Source organism: Mustelus asterias, chromosome 2 (assembly GCF_964213995.1).
Source record: "Mustelus asterias chromosome 2, sMusAst1.hap1.1, whole genome shotgun sequence".
Taxonomy (NCBI): Eukaryota; Metazoa; Chordata; class Chondrichthyes; order Carcharhiniformes; family Triakidae; genus Mustelus; species Mustelus asterias.
The window spans coordinates 73,915,171-73,930,044 of NC_135802.1; the positions used below are offsets into that span (position 1 = coordinate 73,915,171).

At 42.4% G+C, this 14,874-nt stretch overlaps 1 protein-coding gene across 1 annotated transcript in view; it reads right to left on the reverse strand.

Annotated features, from left to right (window-relative positions):
* erp44 (endoplasmic reticulum protein 44) overlaps window positions 1-14,874 on the reverse strand; it is a 97,812-nt gene that overhangs the window by 6,872 nt on the left and 76,066 nt on the right. The window lies entirely within an intron of this gene.

Here is a 14,874-nt window from a genome sequence, read left to right on the forward strand (position 1 = left end):
TTTTAGCCTGACCCTCTAGTCCTCTGATACGTTTTCCTCTTTAGAACATCAAAATAGCATCTCTAACACCCTCTCAAGTATGAAAACATTTTCTCATTGATCTTTACTGTTTTTGTCAGCCTTTGTCCAAGTCACTTGCAACTGTTTTTCAAATTCCCAACTGTCTAGGCTTTGGTCTGCCATTCGCCACAATATTTCTGCAGCTCCTGATTTGTTCAACTGCACCATCTCCATCTCTGATGCCAGAGTCCACGCAAAAAATTCTTCTCTCTCTCCTAGCCTAGTCATTCCCACTGGTACGGCCTTCATGTCAGATCCCTCAAGTCCAAGGGACACAGACTTGAAAGGAAATGGCAAACAACTGGTTTAGCCATTCACTGCCAGATCTAGGTGGAGCACTTAAAGCACTATTGGATCCTCTCGTGTGCCAAACTGCTCACCGTTGCAGGACAATCAAGGATTGTAAAGATAACTGTTGGCTCCTCCCCTCTACTGTAGTCAAGAGTCATACAGCATAGAAAAGCCTCTTCAGTCCATCGAGTCTGCACCAACAATAACTACCGCTAAAGGCATGCTAAACCCATTTTCCAGCACTTGTTCCATATCCTTGAATGTTGTGATATTTCAAGTGTTCATCCAAATAGTTTTTAAAGGTTATAAGGCCTTTAATAAATTTGAGATAATGCATTCCAGATTCCCTCTGAGCAAAAATCTTTATCTCAAATCCCCTCTGAATTTCTGCCCCTTATCCTAAAACTATGCCCCCTTGTGACTGACCTCTCAACTAAAGGGAATAGCTGCTCCCTACTCACCCTGTCCATACCCCTCAATATCATTTTAAACCTTCATCCTCAACAATAAGTGCAAAGAACTCGTGGATGACTTCGTCGTCGGCACGGTGGCACAGTAGTTAGCACTGCTGCCTCACAGCGCCAGGGACCCGGGTTCAATTCCAGCCTCGGGTAACTGTCTGGAGTTTGCACGTTCTTCCTGTGTGTCTGCATTGGTTTCCTCCGGGTGCTCCGGTTTCCACCTACAGTCCAAAGATGTGCGTGTTAGGTTGATTGGCCATGATAAATTGACCACAGTGTCAGGGGGATTAGCAGGGTATATGTATGGGGTTGCGGGAATAAAGCCTGGGTGGGATTGTAGTTGGTACAGACTCGGGCCAAAACGCCTTTTTCTGTACTGTAGTGCTTCTGTGATTCTATTCTAAGATTGAGACTATCTAATCATCTGCCTCTGCTGCCTCCTTCACACTAGCCCACTGGGCCAAGCTTTCTCTAAAGCTTCCTCTTGTCCTAGCCCTGAACTCGCATCTTTCTCTAGTTTTTCTCCCCCACGCCATCCCCGAGCTCAATAGAGCCACGAGATCTACTTCCTGCTCTCTTGACCCTATTCCCACTAAACTTGCCTTCTTGGCACCAATGTTGGCTGATATTAATAATTCTCTCTCTTCAGGTGCTGTCCCTCTCGGCTTTAAATCTGCTGTAATCATGCACCTCTTTAAAAAAAAAAGCCTTGCCTCCTCCAATCCTTGCAAACAAGTGCCCCATCTACAATGCTCCTTTCCTCTCCAAAGTCCTCAGAACATACGATTCACCTCCCAAATTCATGCTCATCTTTCCCAGAATTCCATGTTAGAATCCCTCCAATTGGGTTTGCACCTCTGACATATTTCCACAACAACTCTCATAGCTAGAGCATCACCTGCAAGGTTTTCTTTTCCCACCCCCAAATGTCAAATTAATTTGACATGTAACACTGGATAAGCAGAAATTCCCTCCAATTAAATATTGGAAGACTTGGTGTTCAGTCCCCATTCCGAATTCTGTTCCGTAGTTACCAAACCCATCCCTCTCCTTAGTAATGTCTAAGATTAAATCTGACTTTCGCAACCGTGGTGTTATATCTGACTCAGGAGCTTCCAACCACACATTTACAGCATCACTTTGACTTCCAACTCTGTAACATTGTCCGTCTCAGCTCATTTGTGCTGAAACCCTCATTCATACCTTGTTACCTATTCCAATGCACTCCTGGCTGGTTTCTCATTCTACCTTCCACAAACTGGAGGTCATTCAAAATGATGCTGCCTGTGTCTTTACTTGAACTAAGTCACCTGTCACCACTGTTTTCTGATCTACAAGTGGCAACCCACGAAACACCTTGATGTAAAAAATTCCCATTCTTGTTTTCAAATCCTTCTGTTGCCTAGTTCTTCCCTATTTCTGTAATCTCCTCCAGCCGCAGAACCCTACAAGATATTTACGCTCAATTAATTTCTGCAACATTGGAGATCATTCCTTCAGTTGTTTAGCCCTTAAGCTCTAGATTCTCTCCCAAAACCTCTATCTTTACCTCTCTTTTTTATTAAAGATGCTGCGTTAAACTTCTCCCTTTGATTAAGCTTTTAGCTATCTGCCCTAATATGATCCATGTGGCTCAACGTCTCATTTTGCTTTACAACGATCATGTCAAGCACCTTAGAACTGTGATTATAAGAACATAAGAAATAGGAGCAGGAGTAGGCCATCTAGCCCCTCGAGCCTGCCCCGCCATTCAATAAGATCATGGCTGATCTGAAGTGGATCAGTTCCACTTGCCTGCCTGATCCCTATAACCCCTAATTCCCTTACCGATCAGGAATCCATCTATCCGTGATTTAAACATATTCAACGAGGTAGCCTCCACCACTTCAGTGGGCAGAGAATTCCAGAGATTCACCACCCTCAGAGAAGTTCCTCCTCAACTCTGTCCTAAACTGACCCCCCCTTTATTTTGAGGCTGTGCTCTCTAGTTCTAGCTTCCTTTCTAAGTGGAAAGAATCTCTCCACCTCTACCCTATCCAGCCCCTTCATTATCTTATAGATCTCTTTAAGATCCCCCCTCAGCCTTCTAAATTCCAACGAGTACAAAGATTATGTTAAAGATGCTTTGTAAATAAGTTGATGTTGTAAGTGTGTGCCGACAGGTAATTCACAAGTCAATTATTTGGGCTGTACATTGAATTGGTGTTATATTATATGGGTCATGTTTAAAAAGTTAAATTGAGCCAAGAACTCTGACATATTGAAGTAGTGTTTTTTTTAAATAAGTGATGAGTCTTATTACTTCACTATGCTACTATTACTGACTCAGGGCTATTAAACTGTTAGTTTGCATAAAGCTTGCTCTAATAAAATATTATATATATTTCACCTTACTAATGCTGCAATGATTTCTCCACAACTCTAGATATTTTACAGGCAGGACAGTCACGAGTAGTTATAATACAGACATTTTTCAAATCTTGAATAGTCTGCTCAAGGGATTAATAATTTCCCCATAAATATTTAAAATGGATATTCTTCAGATATTGTGGTTAATAGTCCACTGAACATTTTAAGGCTTAAACTTGTAACACTGAAAATCTTCACGGCTATTTATGGTAATTAAATAAATGAGTTTAAAATCAGCTTCTATACCAAGTACAGGAACATTAACATTTTACCAACACTAATGACTATAACAAGCAAAAAAAAAATTGACTCTTTTAACAAACTGAAAACTAGATGCTGGGAGCTTACCCCGGTGTAGCAGTATGTCTTATCTCTAAATATATTTATTTCACATATATGGCTTTGTGCAACCAAGAGAATTAAAGTCATAATATCACAATCAGCTGTGACTTGCCTAACACTACGCCACACCACCCACCCAACCAAGCAGAGCTGTACATTGTTGCAGTTTCAAAAGCTAGCATATCTTCACAATTTGAGAAGTGTTAACTTTACAGTTCATGAGTAACCCAAAAAATGAACAATATTAGTTGTGAACAGTTATTTCATACAAATGTACTGTATATAAGGATATTGTAACTGTGTAACTAAAGAGCAATGCAGGCAAGTATAGTAGATAACATTGATAAAATCACATGTAAAAGGCATTGGATTCAAAACAATTGAGGAATATGGTGTTATAGACCTGCAGATTTTAAACTGTGTGGTTACTGAACATCTGGTATCAATTATAGTGGACAAAATTCTCTCAAGACCACTAATTTGGCTATAAAGATAGCTTAGCAGATCTCTGATGCATGAAAACCTTGTTGAATGTTGACAGGCTGGGGCATAAACTGTCATTGGCTCAATTTTCACTTGTAGACTTCAACCTGTTGAAAATAATGACCTTTAGAGTCAGTTTTCAATCCAAGGCCAATATTTTGGATTTAGCTGGCACTTTCTGTATGATAGGAACAGGGATGTGAAGAATATGGAAAAATAAAGCATTTAAAAACATAATAGGCATATAAAAGGATATGTTTTCTTAGTAATTAATGTCATTGCATAGGTTATTTGATCATGAGCCACAACTCAGCAAAGCCATAAAATATATGTTTAATGATTTGCATATATGCCTTTAACATTGAAAAATAATCAGATTCACAGAGGTGCAAGCAAGTAAAATAGATATAGGGCCAAAGAAAGACTTATTGAGGGTGATCAAAAGCTTGCTCAGAGCTGGGTCACAAAAAAGATCTTTGTTATAGAGCGTTTATTATAAGCATCTTCCTATTTGAATGTATATACTGATGTCTTTAGCAGGTAAGTGCGAGTGACTTCATTGATAGTGCGGACTTTTGCTTGTTTAGTCTTACCGCGAGGGACCTCTGTAACTCCAGTTCAGAGTCCATGCTGTACTGTATTTCAATATTGTTATAAGTAAAGAAGGTTGAATATCACAACATGTTCAACTATCTTTTTGTGGCCAAGTTACCACATCTTTTTGGCGATGAGGAGAAACAACAAAAAAAGGAATAGAAAAATTTGAAGTTCAGCATGGCGCTACAAAGATTTGCACAATGAGTAACTAGTTTGCAACCTGAGTGGCGGTCAAGGGCTCTGATCAGTGGGTTTGTGAGTTTACCGACAAAAAACAGGATAGCGGCACCACAACCATGTTTGGGAGCTGTACGTTGTTGCAGTTTCAAAAGCTAGCATATCTTCACAATTTGAGAAGTGTTAACTTTACAGTTCATGAGTAACCCAAAAAATGAACAATATTAGTTGTGAACAGTTATTTCATACAAATGTACTGTATATAAGGATATTATAACTGTGTAACTAAAGATCAATGCAGGCAAGTATAGTAGATAACATTGATAAAATCACATGTAAAAGGCATTGGATTCAAAATAATTTTGAGGAATATGGTGTTATAGACCTGCAGATTTTAAACTGTGTGGTTACTGAACATCTGGTATCAATTACCAGTGAGTTTGTGGAAGAAAACGAGGACTGAACTACATATGTGGACAGGTTGGAACATTTTCTTAGCAAATGGAATTGCAGATGAGGCTAAAAAGTGCTCAATTCTCCTGAGTGTGTTTGCAAGCTAGCGATAAATTTAGCAACACCGCCGAAACCGTGGATTTCAGTTGTGGATTTAGTTGCACTCATTCAGAATCATCACAATCCTAAGCACTCAATGATTGGTCCAGCATTTCAAGTTCCAGTCATTTTTGGAAGATGGGACAGTCTATAGCTAACTTTGTTGCTGAATTATGCCAGCTCTCTGAACATTGAGAGTTTGGATCATTATTGGAGGACATACTCCAGGACAGACTAGTCTGTGGCATTAACGAGGATAGCATTGTTTGTTGAGAGAAGCCGCACTGATTTTCAAGGAGGCTCTAGAAACTTCTCAGGGTATGGAAATGGCTGCCAGCAATGCAAAAGGTATTCAAAAGGCCAATGGCAGTGCACAGGTGGGTGCAGTGCATCAAATAAAAAAAGAGACTGCAAGCAAGGAAGTGAAAGCAGTGTAATGTTTCAGGTGTGGATGGACACACTATAAAATCAGTCAATTTTTGGACACTTTGTCACCATTGCAATAAAAAGGGTCTTTTAGTTAAGAAATGCAAGGATGCTAAAAGCAAGACAAAGGCTAAGCAGAGAAGTCAAATTTGAAAAAGCCTCAGTCAGCTATGCATCACCTGGAAAGCTCAGAGCAGGCAGCGGAGCATTCTTACAACAAGTTTAATGTGAGTGGGGTACACGGAGCCTACCTATGCTGCAGTAGAGGTTAATGGAAAACAAATCAAGATGGAGGTGGAGATGAAAGCCTTTGCATCTGTAATTAGTGAGGAGAACTACGGGAAGCCTTGGGGATCCAAGCAGGTGCCAGCCCTTACTCAGGCAGGAATCCAACTTCGGACATACACAGTAGCAGCTGTACCATTGTTGCGAGGTGGACATTTCATACACAACCAAGAAGCAAGAGCTTGGCTCCTGGTGGCAAAAGAGAAAGGGCCTCGTCTAGTAGGCATGACTGGCTCAGTAACATTCTGTTGAACTGGGGTGAGATAAAGCACACACAAGTGACAGAGGCTGTCATTCAGAACTATCCTGAGGTCTTCAAAGATGAACTGGGTACGTTGCGTGGGACTACGGTTAAGTTGTTCATAGATCCTGAGGCTACTTCTTGCTTTTTCAAGCCTTGGACAGTGCCCTACGCCATGTAAGGCAAAGTGGAAGAGGAGTTGGAGTGGCTGCAGAGGCTTGGAATCACTGAGCCCATTCAGTTCTCATGTTGGGCAGCTCCAATTATTCTTCTTATTAAAAGTGATGGTACTGTGCACATACGCAGGGATTACAAACTTACGATTAATCAGACTTCCAAGTTGGATGCTAACCAGCTGTCATGGGTGGAAGATCTGTTTTCAATCCTTGTAGGAGGCAAGAAATTCTCAAAGCTTGGCATGAGTTATGCCTACCAGCAGCTTTTGTTAAAGGAGGATTGAAAATAATATGTCCCAATCAACAGCCAGAGGATTTGTTCAAATACAACTGTCTGGTTTTTGGGGTGTCCTTCAGTCTGGCGATTTTTCAGAGGACAGTGGACAATCTATTGCAGCAGCATGGGATTCCTCGGGTAGCAGTTTACTTGGACAATATCTTAATCACAGGGAAAACTGAGGAGGAGCACCTCAGCAGCCTGGATCAAATGTTAAAGAGATTTTCAGAGACAGGACTGCGCCTGAAGCGTAGCAAGTGCATCTTCCAGGCACAGAGTGTGGAATATTTGGGTCACGAAATCACAGTGCAGGGTCTATCCCCAGTGGAAGACTAAGTCAGAGCTATCAAGGAAGCTCCAAACGGCAGAGTGCGTCCAAGCTCAGGTCATTTCTGGGCATGGTAGATTACTACAGGAAGTTTCTGCCAGATCTTTCAACAGGGCTGGTGCCACTTTATCTACTAGTTCACAAAGCAACAAATTGGAATTGGGGCTTGCACAAGAGAAAGCTTTCAAGAGCGTGACAGTGCTACTACAATCAACTAATCTGCTGGTTCGCTTTGAGCAAGACAGAGAACTCATTCTCTCATGTTACCCTATGGTGTTGGAGCAGTACTCTGCCATCTGATGGAGGACAGGTCAGAAAAACCCATTGGTTTTGCATCATGTAAGCTGACAACAGCTGAGATGGAATATTCACACTTAGGCAAGGAAGGTCTAGCTATTGTCTTTGCTCTGACATTGTTTCATTAGTACCTTTCTGGTCACTCATTCACTATGTATACCGACCGCAAGCCATTGAGTTCTTTCAGTGAATCCAAGTGCACTCCTCCCATGACAGTGGTGAGAATACAGTGCTGGGTTCACACTGTCAGCTTACCAGTATAACATCGTGTACAGGGCAAGAAAGGACAAAGCAAACGCGATGCATTGAGTCATCTTCCTTTACCAGACTTGCCAACCACATTATTTCCTCCAGAGAGGATTTTCTTCCTTGCGAGATTTTCACATTTCCAGTGAATGTTAAACAATTAAGCAGTGGATGGACCGAGACCCTGTTCTATCTCAGGTGAAGAGATTCCTTATACAGGGACGGCCTACGATTATAGGGGATGATGAATTGAAACCATGTGCTAAGCGAAAAGATGAGTTGAATGTGCAGGATGGTTATATCCTTTGGGGGTCCAGAGTGGTTGTCCCAACCCCTGGTCACTCACAGGTCTTGGATGAAGTTCATGAGACTCATCCAGATGCCTCCTGAAAGAAAAGTTCAGCCAGGTTGTATATTTGGTGGCTTAATATGGATCAGGATTTGGAGAACAAGGTGAAATTCTTTTCTGCATGTCAAATCAACCAGAAGATGGCACCACCGGCACCACTACATCTGTGGGAGTGGTCTGATCGTCTGCAGTCTAAACATCATGTGGATTTTGCAGGGTCTTTCATGGGTCATATGTTTCTAACCACCATGGCTATGCATTCTAAGTGGTTAGAAGTCATGAGCAACATCACAGCTCCCATTATGATAGAGAAGCTACACTAGGTTTTTGCAACTCATGATTTACCGAAATCACTTGTTTCTGGTAATGGTACAACGTTTACGAGTGATTTGTTCCAAGAGTTTATGCAAAGGAATAGAATGCATCATGTAGCTACTGCGCCTTTTCATCCAGCTTCAAATGGTTTAGCAGAGCGAGTTGTTCAGACATTGAAAGGATTGAGGAGAATGACAGGTAATACTTTGGGAACCAAGCTCTCATGGTTCTTGTTCCAGTATCGTATCACATCACAAACAACAGGACTGTCACCAGCTGAATTACTGATGGGTAGGAAGTCAAAGACTCACTTGGATCTGTACTTCCAGATGTCAAAGCAAAAGTCGGAAGGAGACACATGACTACCATACTAAGGAGACACATTTCAGCCTGAATGATTGTGTCTGTGTAAGGAATTTTGGCAGTAACCAACATTGGCTGCCTGGAGTTATTCTCAACCAAAGTGATCCAGTATCTTTGGTAGTGAAACTGATCAATGGAAGAGTTGTTCTCAGGCACCATGATCATATTCATCTACGCCATGACTCGGAGACAGCACAAGTTCCAAATAACATGGTAGGAAAAAATGCTGCTGTGGACATTCGACAGGAAGTGGTTCCTGATGTAGAAGGATATCCAGTGGATTCTACTCCAAGAGAGGATGAGGGACATTCATGCACAGATACTGAACTTAGTCTTGTGCCCACAAGTCCAGCTTCATTGAAAGCCTCACCAGTGCAGGTCACAGCATAGTTGCAAAGCTCCTGAAAGACCGACGTTTAGTTGAGACACGAGTTTCATTATGTTTCTTTGCTTAAAGGGGATTGAAATTAAGGGGGTGTGGGGAGCAGTGTTATGGAATGTATATGTACTGATGTTTTTAGAGGGCATGAGCATGTGCATACTCTCGTGGAATTCCCTCAAAAGAAAACTGAATTTCACAACTCCTTCGACTAACTTTTGTGACCAAGTTACCACAGTCTTAAAGAAATAAATATGGGGCTTTAAAGAGAGGGAATTCCTAGAGTGTAAAGCCTAGAAAGCTTAAGTTTGGAGTTTGCACAAAAGGCCGGAACCAGAGTTGGAAGCTGGTGCAAGATTAGAGATATGAGGAAAAGCCAAGGAGGCATTTAAATGCAAGGATAGGACGGGCGGAGCGTGATCTATACAAAATAATTTGAGGTTGTATGTGACACTTTTAAATTTCTTTATTGCGCAGCCATGGAATAAAGCCTGTGTAGTATATTGTTCAGGCTGCTGTGTGGTCACACACCTGCGCTGCTTAGCAAGAACATTGGTATTGGGTGAATTGGACTTGATGCAGGACAGTATATGACTCTCAGAGATTTGGATGTGCTAAAGTTTAGTGAGTGGAAGATGGGAGGCTGACCATGAGAGCATTGAACAATCTGATCAGTTAAGTCTAGACGTGAAGGAATCACTAAAGGTTTTCACCAGCAGATGGACTGAGGCAGATTTGGAAGCAGACAACATTATACAGAAGTGAAAGTATTTGTTTTCTGTGATGTACTGTACACTGGAGTTGGAAACTCATCTCGAATTGGATAAGATGCCAAGATTGAAAATGATGATTCAGAACAAGACAATCCAATTGCTGGGATGAGGACAGAATCAGTGGCACCAGATGTGGAATTTTTATGAGAGCCAAAGGCAATAGTTTGTCTTCCCAATGGAGGCAAAGTATGACTAATTATTGACTGGAAATCACAAACAACCTGACGTCACTGGAGCACTTGAGGAAGCAGTGGAGAGATGGAGTTAGGTTTTATCACAGTATCCACGGAAGGGGACCTGACATCACTGTTTATGTTGCTAAAGGACAGCATACAAATGAAGAGGAGGGAGCCAAAGAGAAATCTTTAGGGGCTACCAGATATAACAGAGGGTGGGAGGAGAAGTCATTACTGGACATGCTCTGGCTATGATTTAATAGATGCTTCTTCAATGCTTCTATACAGCGGAGTCGTGAGCAGTTTAGAGAGAAGTGGTTCTGTGTACGACATATGATTGGAGATGGCACGAGAGGAGTCAAGAGAAACTAAACAAAGGCATAGATTCACGGCTAATTGGTGGAGTATGGCCGGGTAGGGCAGGGAACATGGGGGAGAAGCAGACATAACTGATTTGATAGTCTCAATCTTCGTGACAAACTACATGAGCTCCACACAGTTGCTAAGAGTAGGAGACTGAAGAGAAAAGTTTAAAGTTGACAGTGAAAAGAAGCCATTGATTTTCTTTGCTCTCCAGGATGACAATTTGAACAGATTATTTGGCCATTTATTTCACTGTGGGACGTTGCTATTGGTATAGATAAGTTGTAAGATTAGTTGTAAGTATTCGCATTCCAACCATTATTCATGTAAATTGAGTCTGTGTCTTTATAAGTTCTGTTTGTGAACAGAATTCCCACTCACCTGAAGAAGGGGCTTAGAGCTCCGAAAGCTTGTGTGGCTTTTGCTACCAAATAAACCTGTTGGACTTTAACCTGGTGTTGTTAAACTTCTTACTCTGCTACATTGTCCAGAACTGCACTTATCCGTTTCCATTCCTATCTATATAGTCACAGCCAGAGAATCATCTACAATGGTTTCTCATCCAACTCGCGTGGAAAATACGTCAGTCTCCATGTACACACTGAAGACCTAACCATCACTTTGCTCGACCGATCCACTGCCTCGGATTTATAATGCTGTTTGTCTAGAAATTTCCTCCAACTAAATATTGAGAAGACTGAAACCTTCTGTCCCCTCATCATCCTTCTGCTTGGAAATGGTCTTAGGTTGAACCAGACTACTGTAAACTTGGCATCTTATCCGACCCCATATCCTCTCCTATCAACAGGGCTTACAATTCCATAATACCCACCTCTACCCAGTCTTAATTTATCTGCTGCTGAAATCCTCATCCATGCTTTTGTTATCCCTTAAATCAACTATTCCAATGCTCCCCTGGCCAGCCTCCCAGAAATATATGCTCACCCAAAACTCTGCTGCCTGGGACTAACTCTCAGCAAGTCCCATTCACCTAGTAACCCTTGTCCTCCCTAACCTATATTGGCTTCAGGTACTTGCTTTTAAAATGAGCTTCTTTGTGCACAAATCCCTTGTCCTTCCCTATTTCTGTGACCTTGTCCAAACTTAGAATCCCCCATGCTCCTCCAATTAAGATGAGACGTGAAGGCTCAGTTAGGGCACTTGAGAGTTACAAGTTAGCCAGGAAGGACCTAAAGAAAGAGTTAAGAAGAGCCAGGAGGGGACATGAGAAGTCTTTGGCAGGTAGGATCAAGGAAAACCCTAAAGCTTTCTATCGGTATGTCAGGAGTAAAAGAATGACGAGGGTAAGATTAGGGCCAGTCAAGGACAGGAGTGGGAAGTTGTGCGTGGAGTCTGAAGAGATAGGAGAGGCACTAAATGAATATTTTTCGTCGGTATTCACACTGGAGAGGGACAGTGTTGTTGAGGGGAGTACTGAGATGCAGGCTGTTGGACTGGATGGGATTGATGTTCATAAGGAGGAGGTGTTAGCAATTCTGGAAAGGGTAAAAATAGATAAGTCCCCTGGGCCGGATGGGATTTATCCTAGGATTCTCTGGGAGGCTAGAGAGGAGATTGCAGAGCCTTTGGCTTTGATCTTTGTGTCGTCATTGTCTACAGGGACAGTGCCAGAAGACTGGAGGATAGCAAATGTTGTCCCCTTGTTCAAGAAGGGGAGTAGGGACAACCCTGGTAATTATAGACCGGTGAGCCTTACTTCTGTTGTGGGCAAGGTATTGGAAAGGATTATAAGAGATAGGATTTATAATCACCTAGAAAGGAATAATTTGATTAGGGACAGTCAGCATGGTTTTGTGAAGGGTAGGTCGTGCCTCACAAACCTTATTGAGTTCTTTGAGAAGGTGACCAAAGAGGTGAATGAGGGTAAAGCGCTTGATGTGGTGTATATGGATTTCAGCAAAGCGTTTGATAAGGTTCCCCATGGTAAGCTTTTGCAGAAAATACGGACACATGGGATTGAGGGTGATTTAGTGGTTTGGATCAGGAATTGGCTAGCTGTAAGAAAACAAAGGGTGGTGGTTGATGGGAAATATTAATCCTGGAGTTCAGTTACTAGTGGTGTACCGCAAGGATCTGTTTTGTGGCCACTGCTGTTTGTCATTTTTATTAATGACCTGGATGAGGGCGTGGAAGGATGGATTAGTAAATTTGTGGATGACACTAAAGTCGGTGCAGTTGTTGACAGTGCGGAGGGAAGTGGCAGGTTACAGAAGGACATAGATAAGCTGCAGAGCTGGGCTGAGAGGTGGCAAATGGAGTTTAATGCGGAAAAGTGTGAGGTGATTCACTTTGGAAGGAGTAACAGGAATACAGAGTACTGAGCTAATGGTAAGATACTTGGTAGTGTGGATGAACAGAGGGATCTGGGTGTCCATGTGCATAGATCCCTGAAAGTTGGCACCCAGGTTGATAGGGTTGTTAAGCAGGCGTACGGTATGTTAGCTTTTATTGGTAGAGGGATTGAGTTTCGGAGCCAGGAGGTCATGCTGCAACTGTACAAAACTCTGGTGTGGCCGCATTTGGAGTATTGCGTACAGTTCTGGTCGCCGTATTATAGGAAAGATGTGGAAGTGTTGGAAAGGGTGCAGAAGAGATTTACCAGGATGTTGCCTGGTATGGTGGGAAAATCGTATGAGGAAAGGCTGAGGGGCTTGAGGTTGTTTTCGTTAGAGAGAAGAAGGTTAAGAGGTGACTTAATAGAGGCATACAAGATGATCAGAGGATTAGATAGGGTGGATAGTGAGAGCCTTTTTCCTCGGATGGTGTTGGCTAGCATGAGGGGACATAGCTTTAAATTGAGGGGTGAGAGATATAGGACAGATGTTAGAGGTAGGTTCTTTACTCAGAGAGTAGTGAGGGCATGGAATGCCCTGCCTGCAGCAGTAGAGGACTCATCAACATTAAGAGCATTCAAATGGTTATTGGATAAACATATGGATGATATTGGAATAGTGTAGATTAGAGGGGCTTTAGATTGGTACCACTGGTCGGCGCAACATCGAGGGCTGAAGGGCCTGTACTGCGCTGTAATGTTCTATGTTCTAATTCTGGTCTTATACACATCTCTGATTTTCTCTATCATTAGCAGTTGTGCCTTCTACTGCCAAGGCCCTACAGCTCTGGAATTCCCCCCAAGCCTCTCTACTTGCAATCCAAGATAACCTTCTTCACTGTCCACTATGACACTATCTTGAAGTCATCTGCAAGCTTACTAACCATGCCACCTAAATTCTCATCCAAATCATTAATATAAATGACAAATAACAGTGGACCCAGCACCGATCCGAGGCACACCGCTGGTCACAGACCTCCAGTTTGAAAAACAACTCTCTACAACCACCCTCTGACTTCTGTCATCAAGCCAATTTTGTATCCAATTGGCTACCTCACCCTGGATCCCGTGAAATTTAACCTTATGCAACAACCTACAATGCGGACCTTGTCAAAGGCATTGCTAAAGTTCATGTAGACAACGTTGACTGCACTGCCCTCATCTAGCTTCATGGTTACCCGCTCAAAAAACTCAATTTGAGAGACATGATTTTCCACTCACAAAGCCATGCTTACTGTCCCTAATCGGTCCTTGCCTCTCTGAATGCCTGTAGATCCTATCTCTCAGAATACCTTCTAACAACTTACTCACTGCAAACGTTAGGCTCACCGGCCTGTAGTTACCAGGCTCTTCCATACAGCTCTTAAACAAAGACACAACATTTGCCACTCTCCAATCTTCAGGCACCTTACCTGTGCCTGTCGATGATTCAAATATCTCAGCTATGGGACCCGCAATTTCCTCCCTAGCCTCCCACAACGTCCTGGGATACACTTCATCAGGTCCCAGAGATTTTAAGGTATCCAGCACCTCCTCCTCTGTAATATGTACACTCAAGACATCACTATTTATTTCCCTAAGTTCCCTAACATCCATGCCTTTCTCAACAGTAAATACTAATGAGAAATATTCACTTAGGATCTCACCCATCTCTTGTGGATCTGCACATAGATGACCTTGTTGATCCTTAAGAATCCCTACTCTCTCCCTAGTTACTCTTTTGTCCTTTATGTATTTGGAGAAGCTCTTTGGATTTGGTTAGTTGATCAGAGAGGTCAAGGAAAGATAATGCACCATGGTCACGAGTTAGGATCGTCTTGATGCTATAGCAGGAATGGGAGCCAGATTGGGAAGATTGAAATGTGGGTGTTACGTTTTGATTAGGAATGCAATACATTCAAGAACTTGAGTGAAAAAAACTGTTGGGAGATAGAGTGATAAACTAAGGACAGAGGGTCAAGTGTAGCTTTGTTGATGAAAGGCTAGGGGACAGCACCAAAGGAGCCTGGAAGGAAGCGGAGTCGTGAGCAGTTTAGAGAGAAGTGGTTCTGTGTACGACATATGATTGGAGATGGCACGAGAGGAGTCAAGAGAAACTAAACAAAGGCATAGATTCACGGCTAATTGGTGGAGTATGGCCGGGAAGGGCAGGGAA